A 9,087-nucleotide genomic window follows, 5' to 3' on the forward strand; every position below is an offset into this window, starting at 1 on the left:
ATATCCTAAGATTGATGATTTTTCTGCAGTTGATTATTTTGATATAGATTTTGCTGGAGATAGAGTTGATAAAAGGAGCACATCAGGTATTTGTTGCTTCCTTGGAAAATCTCTAAACATGTGGTCAAGTAAGAAGTAGTCCACAGTGGCTTTATCCACTGCAGAGGCTAAGTATATAGCTGCTTCTTCTTGCTGTTCTCAACTTATTTGGTTGAAAACTCAACTTGCTGATTATAAATTAAATGCTGAAAATATTTCTTTTGCTGTGTGTGACAATATGAGTGCCATTAATATTTCAAAAAATCATGTTTTGCACTTTAGAACTAAACATATTGAAGTGAGACTTCACTCAATAAGAGAACATGTTCAAAAGGGGAATATTAGCATTCAATTTGTTAAATCACAGGACCAATTAGCAGATATTTTTACCAAACCACTAGCTGAAGCATGCTTAGGACTAATCTAGGGATTTTAAGTCATGATTCATTGTTTGTGCCTTGCTAATGTGTTTATTGAACTTTATGTCTCAAAGGATGGGATGAGACAATTCTGGGCAAACAAAGAATCATCTTTCTGAACTTCATTTTTTGGGTTATAATGCATGTGCTGAATCATCTGGACCAACCCTAAAATTTAAATACTGAGGGGTCCAACATGTTTCCTTAAAACACTACCATCTCTGGGCCCAATGAGTGTTACATATGATGGTCCAATATGTTTCCTTAAATCCTTATTTTCTTTATTTTTATCTTTATGTTTTATTTCTATTCTTTGTCTTTTACTAAAAAAGTTTTATTTAAATCATTTTTAATATAAATTATTTTTAAATTAAAACACCTTTTCATGATGTCAAGTCTTTTCATGTTTCAAAATTTTTTTTTTCATCGTGCGGTTACCAACCTTCAATCTTCACCCTTCATAACTTCTTCCTCCAACCCTTTGGTTTCTCCCCCCCGCACTACCTTTAGTGCTTCTCTTCGTTCAAAACCAAGGTCCATCCAAATGAAGAAGAAAATTGTTCTTCAAAAACCTTCTCGTGAAAAGGTTTTCAAGCTTCCAGCAAAATCAAAACCTTCCACACACTCTCAAGACCGAACTTTTACTGCATCACATTCTCCTCCTACATCTCCTCCTTGCACAGATCCCATAACTCGCAGAAACAACCCTTCGAGGTCTCCTCCCTCCTTCAAGCTAACCACTCCTCCCAACGCTCCTTCCAAACCTAGTACATCAAAGGGGAAGCACCCTGCTACTCAGGAACCAGTGCCTGAGCCTTCTCAGCCTAAGTCTAGGTCTGTTCCCATTCATTCTCAGAGAGGTAAATCTCGTATTCCTCTTAAATCTGTTAGGGAACCTGATATTGATTGTTTTGCACATAAATCACACTTTATGACCTCCTATTCAAACTGCAACCTTCACTGTTTTAGATCTGCCATGAGTAATGATTTCTATGAAGAGGTTATTGCTCATCACACTTTGTGTCCAAATTTTCTTGTTGATTTACCTGATCTGAAAAAGAAAAGTTTTCCTTTTGTTGAAAATTTAGAATTTCTGGACTAAAACCATCTTTTTAAAATAAAAAGACAGTGTACCCACTTTTAGTCAAGGAATTTTATACAAACATGACTTACCAAGAGGGGACTATTCATTCCTATGTAAAAGGCCATGACATAATCCTGAATAATGATACCATCAGTGATTCTCTAAAATACACTGATATTGGTGCATGTGCCTATACATCTGAAAAATGGGATTAAGGGGGTAGGTCTCTCTTTCAATAATGCTCTGGCTTATGTAGATGAACGTATTTCTTTGATTGATGGCATCAATCCAACTCACAAAGTCCTTGGTTACACTCGTGCTCAGTTGCACAATAGTGAACCATATCATCCTTTCTCAGAGTGGCTCATACATAAAGTGTCTTACACTGATACTCTAGTTTTGTATGCTATTTTACAAAAATAGAAATCTCTTTTGTATATTTAATGGTAAGATATACGTTTGATTGTGTTAGAAGTGAGAAGAAGGATAAAGCTCTTCCTTATGGCATGTTCTTAACCTGTATTTTGAATATTTTAGTGTTGACTTGTCAAATGAGTCATATGAAAATAGACACTCTTATCTGAAAGGAAGTGGTTCAGTGAAACAGCAGAAAAAGGGACCCATTCGTTCTAAAAGGGTGGTTCTTGATGATGATAATGATGACTATGAACCAGAAGACACTTCTCCTCCTTCCACCACGGGTACTTTAGACTCTACTAGACACAAATCTGTCTTATATAGAGTGGTTAAGGATGTGGTACAAGAGTTTGGCTCTCAATCAAACCATTTGATTGCTTTGAGTAAGGAGCAAAGAAAACTAGCCATCAAGCATGAGAACTTCCTCAGAAAATTTAGAGATAGAGTGACAGTTTTTTTGAAGTTTATTGATAATCTCCAATAGATGCCTAAATTTGTCTCATGTTGTTGCAGCCTTTTGTTCACTTTGTCTCATAAATACTGTTGTTGTTTACTTTTGAACTACACTATGTCTATTTTGGATGATTGTAATACTTTTAACAACTATTGCACTCAATTTTAGTTCACTTTCGTTCCACCCTTGATGACAAAAGGGGGAGTAGTGGCATATAGAGAATTTTGAATTTTTAGAATTTTTGCTACTACTATGATTTTTGGCATGTGTATCTGAACTTGCTTTACATGATCTATTGATGTTTTACCATTATTAGACTTGATGCTCTATTTAGTTTAAGGTTGAGCAGTTTTGAACTGAATATTAGTTATTATTGCTGATATGGTTTGTTCAGTTTTGGGATGCACAGTTAGGTGTTTGCACACTCCCTTGATTCAGCTTCATTAGATGATAAATTGTTTGAAAAACCTTGCTGATTACTTCATCCATGGATAACATATTGTATATAGTCCATTATTGTGGTTTCTATGAGAATATGCAAACAGGAAAAAAGAGAAGAGCATAAATCTAGGGGGAGCAACTCTTGAAAGGGAAAGGGGGAGCAACACAAAAGCAAGTGACATCACTCAAAGGAAAGTTCTTTAAATTTATTCAAATTTAATTCCTTTAATCGATGTTATAACTATGTTTGTCATCAGGGGGGACATTGTTGAGTTGAGAAATTAACTAATTTCAATTGATGATGACAAACATTATTTTATTGGGTTAACTACCCAATTAGGTTTAATTGAATTTGATTAAGTGATGCAGGCCAAAATTCAATGTTGCAGTGGTGCACAAAATTGTGATCATCAACAATGGTGCCAAAAAGTTGGTAGCGCTCTCAAACGTGAATCACACTTAGTCACAACTCCGCACAACTAACCAGTAAGTGCACTGGGTTATCCAAGTAATACCTTACGTGAGTAAGGGTCGATCCGACGGAGATTGTTGGTATGAAGCAAGCTATGGTCATCTTGTAAATCTCAGTTAGGCGGATAATAAATGTTATGGAGTTTTCAAACAGTAAATAAAGCATAAAATAAAGATAGAAATACTTATGTAAATCATTGGTGAGAATTTCGGATAAGTGTATGGTGATGAATTGTTCCTGTTGGATCTCTGCTTTCCTACTGCCTTCATTCAATCTTTCTTACTCCTTTCCATGGCAAGCTGTATGTAGGGCATCACCGTTGTCAATGGCTACATCCCATCCTCTCAGTGAAAATGGTCCAAATGCTCTGTCACAGCACGGCTAATCATCTGTCGGTTCTCGATCATGTCGGAATAGAATCCCTTGATTCTTTTGCGTTTGTCATCACGCCCAACAATCGCGAGTTTGAAGCTCGTCACAGTCATTCAATCCCTGAATCCTACTCGGAATACCACAGACAAGGTTAGACTTTCCGGATTCCCATGAATGCTGCCATCAATTCTAGCTTATACCACGAAGATTCTGATTAAGGAATCCAAGAGATATGCGCCCGGTCTAAAGTAGAACGGAAGTGGTTGTCAGTCACGCATTCATAAGTGAGAATGATGATGAGTGTCACGGATCATCACATTCATCATGTTGAAGTGCAACAAATATCTTAGAATAAGAATAAGTCGAATTGAATAGAGAATAGTAGTACTTGCATTGAAACTTGAGGTACAGCAGAGCTCAACACCCTTAATCTATGGTGTGTAGAAACTCCACCGTTGAAAATACATAAGTGATGAAGGTTCAGGCATGGCCGAGAGGCCAGCCCCTAAACGTGGTCAAAAGATCAAAAATACAATCAAAGACCAATCCAAAGATAACTAATACACTAGTAAAAAGTTCAATTTATACTAAACTAGCTACTAGGGTTTACAGAAGTAAGTAATTGATGCATAAATCCACTTATGGGACCCACTTGGTGTGTGCTTGGGCTGAGCTTGATTTTTACACGAGCTGAGGCTTATCTTGGAGTTGAACGCCAAGTTGCAACGTGTTTTTGGCGTTCAACTCTGGTTCGTGACATGTTTCTGGCGTTTGACTCCAGAATGTAGCATGGAACTGGCGTTGAGTGCCAGTTTACATCATCTAATCACGAATAAAGTATGGACTATTATATATTTCTGAAAAGCTCTAGATGTCTACTTTTCAACTCCATTAAGAAAGAGCCATTTGGAGTTCTATAGCTCCAGGAAATCCATTTCGAGTGCAGGGAGGTCAGAATCCAACAGCATCAGCAGTCCTTTGTTAGCCTTTTATTAGAGTTTTGCTCAGGTCCCTCAATTTCAGCCAGAAATTACCTGAAATCACAGAAAAACAAACAAACTCATAGTAAAGTCCAGAAATGTGAATTTAGCATAAAAACTAATGAAAACATCCCTAAAAGTAGCTGGATCCTACTAAAAACTATCTAAAAATAATGCCAAAAAGCGTATAAATTATCCGCTCATCACAACACCAAACTTAAATTGTTACTTGTCCCCAAGCAACTAAAAATCAATTAGGATAAAAAGAAGAGAATATACTATAAATTCCAAAATATCAATGAATATTAATTTTAATTAGATGAGCGGGACTTGTAGCTTTTTGCCTCTGAACAGTTTTGGCATCTCACTTTTTCCTTTTAAGTTTAGAATGATTGGCATCTATAGGAACTTAGAATTTTAGATAGTGTTATTGATTCTCCTAGTTAAGTTTGTTGATTCTTGAACACAGCTACTTTTATGAGCCTTGGCCGTGGCCCTAAGCACTTTGTTTTCCAGTATTACCACCGGATACATAAATGCCACAGACACATGACTGGGTGAATCTTTTCAGATTGCGACTCAGCTTTGCTAGAGTCCCCAGTTAGAGGTGTCCAAAGCTCTTAAGCACACTTTTTTTGCTTTGGATCACGACTTTAACCACTCAGTCTCAAGCTTTTCACTTGGACCTGCATGCCACAAGCACATGGTTAGGGACAGCTTGATTTAGCCGCTTAGGCCTGGATTTTATTTCCTTGGGCCCTCCTATCCATTGATGCTCAAAGCCTTGGATCCTTTTTACCCTTGCCTTTTGGTTTTAAGGGCTATTGGCTTTTTCTGCTTGCTTTTTCTTTTTTTATCTTTCTATTATATTTTTTTCGCCACTTTTTTTTTGCAAGCTTTTGATTTTTCACTGCTTTTTCTTGCTTCAAGAATCAATTTCATGATTTTTCAGATTATCAATAACATTTCTCTTTGTTCATCATTCTTTCAAGAGCCAACAATTTTAACATTCATAAACAACAAGATAAAAAATATGCACTGTTCAAGCATTCATTCAGAAAACAAAAAGTATTGTCACCACATCAATATAATTAATCTAATTTCAAGGATAAATTCAAAACTCATGTACTTCTTGTTCTTTTGAATTAAAATATATTTCATTTAAGAGAGGTGAAGGATTTATGAAATTTATTTATAGCTTTAAGACATAGTTACTAAATACTAATGATCATGAGGTAGAGACACAAAACATAAACACACATATAGCATAAAAAAATGAAAAACAGAAGAATAAGAACAAGGAGTGAGTCCACCTTAGTGAGGGTGGCACCTTTTGAAGGACTAATGGTGCTTTTTGAGCTCCTTTATGTCTCTTCCTTACCTCTGTTGCATGATCCCTAGTGATTTTGGTGCTTTTAGTAGCTCCCAATAGTTGTGGAGGAAAATGTATCCCCTGAGGTACCTCAGGGATCTCTTGATTTGCAGTCAAATGCTTTACCACTGAGCTATGGATTCTTGAGATGAATCTCTCCATCTCCCATGACTCGGAGGTGAAAGCAATTGTCTTCCCTTTTCTCTTTTCTTTTCTTCTCTTTTTTTTTTGAGGTTTCTCTGACCTTAGGTGCCATCAATGGTTATGGAAAAACAAAAAAGCTATGCTTTTACCATACTAAACTTAGAATGTTGCTCGCCCTCGAGCAAAAGAAGAAAGAGTAGAAGGAAAAGAAGAGATGAAGGAGAGGGAGAGATGTGTATGTTTCGGCCATATGGGTGGGATTGGGTGGGAAAGAGATGGATGGATGTGAGTGGTGAAGAGGTGATGGAAAAGAGGGATTAATGTTGAGAAGAGGGGAGAATATGGTAGGTGGGGATCCTGTGGGGTCCACAGATCCTGAGGTGTCAAGGATTTACATCTCTGCACCAATTAGGCATGTAAAATGCCTTTGCATGCAATTCTGGCATTTAAACGCCGTAGTGATGCATGTCTGGGCGTTCAACGCCCATGTGCAGCATGTTTCTGGCGTTGAACGCCAGTTCCATGCTTGTTTCTGGCGTTCAACGCCAGTTCTCCTCAGGGTGCATTCCTGGCGTTTGAACGCCAGGATGTTGCTTGTTTCTAGCGTTCAACGCCAGATCCATGCTCTGTTCTGGCGTTGAACGCCAGCCAGATGCTCCTTACTGGCGTTTAAACGCCAATAAGTTCTTCCTTCAGGGTGTGATTTTTCTTCTGCTATTTTTTATTTTGTTTTTAATTTTAATAATTTTTTTGTGACTCCACATGATCATGAACCTAATAAAACATAAAAGAACAATGAAAATAAAATAAAATTAGATAAATAAAAATTGGGTTGCCTCCCAATAAGCACTTTTTTAATGTCAATAGCTTGACAGTGGGCTCTCCTGGAGCCTCACAGGTGATCAGGTCAATGTTGTAGACTCCCAACACCAAACTTAGAGTTTGAATGTGGGGATTCAACACCAAACTTAGAGTTTGGCTGTGGCCTCTCAACACCAAACTTAGAGTTTGATTGTGGGGGCTTTGTTTGACTCTGTACTGAGAGAAGCTTTTCATGCTTCCTCTCCATTGTTAAAGAAGAAGATCCTTGAGCCTTAAACACAAGGTAGTCCCCATTCAATTGAAGGACTAATTCTCCTCTGTTAACATCTATCACAGCTCCTGCTATGGCTAGGAAAAGTCTTCCAAGGATGATGCATTCATCATCTTCCTTCCTAGTGTCTAAGATTATGAAATCAGCAGGGATGTAAAGGGCTTCAACCTTTACCAACACGTCCTTTACCAATCCATAAGCTTGTCTTACTGACTTGTCTGCCATTTGTAATGAGAATAAGGCAGGCTGTACCTCAATGATCCCCAGCTTCTCCATTACAGAGAGTGGCATAAGATTTATGCCTGACCCTAGTTCACACAGAGCTTTCTCAAAGGTCATGGTGCCTATGGTACAGGGTATTACGAATTCGCCAGGATCTTGTCTCTTTTGGGATAAAGTTTGCTGAACCCAGGTATCTAGTTCACTAATGAGCAAGGGAGGTTCACCTTCCCAAGTCTCATTACCAAATAACTTGGCATTCAGTTTCATCTTCATCCTCTTCAGAGGAAGAATAGTCTTCAGAGCTCATGAATGGTAGAAGGAGGTTTAATGGATCTCTGTGGTCTCTATATGAGCCTCAGATTCCCTTGGGTCCTCAATAGGGAACTCCTTCTTACTTGAGAGACGTCCCATGAGGTATTCCTCATTGGGATTCACGTCCTCTCCTTCCTCTCTAGGTTCGGCCATGTTGATTATATGAATGGCCTTGCACACTCTTTTTGGATTCTCTTCAGTATTGCTTGGGAGAGTACTAGGAGGAGTTTCAGTGATTTTCTTACTCAGCTGGCCCACTTGTGCCTCTAGATTTCTGATGGAGGACCTTGTTTCTCTCATGAACTTAAAGTTGCCTTAGATAGATCAGAGACTAAATTTGCTAAGTTAGAGGTACTCTGTTCATAATTCTCTATCTGTTGCTGAGAAGATGATGGATAAGGCTTAATATTTCTGAGCCTATTTCTTCCACCATTATTAAAGCCTTGTTGAGGTTTTTGTTGATCCTTCCATGAGAAATTTGGATGATTTCTCCATGATGAATTATAGGTGTTTCCATAAGGTTCACCCATATAATTTACTTCTACTATTGCAGGGTTCTTAGGATCATAAGCTTCTTTTTCAGAAGATGCCTCTTTAGTACTGTTGGATGCATTTTGCCATCCATTCAGACTTTGAGAAATTATGTTGACTTGATGGGTCAACATTTTGTTCTGAGCCAATATGGTATTAGAGCATCAATTTCAAGAATTCCCATCCTTTGAGGTGTCCCATTATTCACAGAATTCCTCTCAGAAGTGTACATGAACTGGTTATTTGCAACCATGTCAATAAGTTCTTGAGCTTCTGCAGGCGTTTTCTTTAGGTGAATGGATCCACCTGCAGAATGGTCCAATGAAATCTTAGAGAACTCAGATAGACCATAATAGAATATATCTATCATGGTCCATTCTGAAAATATGTCAGAAGGACATCTTTTGGTCATCTGCTTGTATCTTTCCCAAGCTTCATAGAGGGATTCACCATCTTTTTGTTTGAAGGTTTGAACATCCACTCTAAGCTTACTCAGCTTTTGAGGAGGAAAAAACTTAGCCAAGAAGGCCGTGACCAGCTTATCCCAAGAGTCTAGGCTATCTTTAGGTTGAGAGTCCAACCATGCTCTAGCTCTGTCTCTTACAGCAAAAGGGAAAAGCATGAGCTTGTAGACTTCAGGATCTACTCCATTAGTCTTAACAGTCTCACAGATCTGCAAGAACTCAGTTAAGAACTGGTAAGGATCTTCTGATGGAAGTCCATGAAACTTGCAGT

At 38.0% G+C, this 9,087-nt stretch overlaps 1 non-coding gene across 1 annotated transcript; it reads left to right on the plus strand.

Annotated features, from left to right (window-relative positions):
- Window positions 1–8,738: 8,738 nt before the first annotated feature.
- LOC127746130 (small nucleolar RNA R71) lies at window positions 8,739–8,842 on the plus strand. Its single transcript, XR_008007749.1, has one exon. It is a non-coding gene; the product is annotated as a small nucleolar RNA R71 (small nucleolar RNA).
- Window positions 8,843–9,087: the final 245 nt, after the last annotated feature.

The sequence above is a fragment of the Arachis duranensis genome, chromosome 3 (genome assembly GCF_000817695.3).
Source record: "Arachis duranensis cultivar V14167 chromosome 3, aradu.V14167.gnm2.J7QH, whole genome shotgun sequence".
NCBI lineage: Eukaryota > Viridiplantae > Streptophyta > Magnoliopsida > Fabales > Fabaceae > Arachis > Arachis duranensis.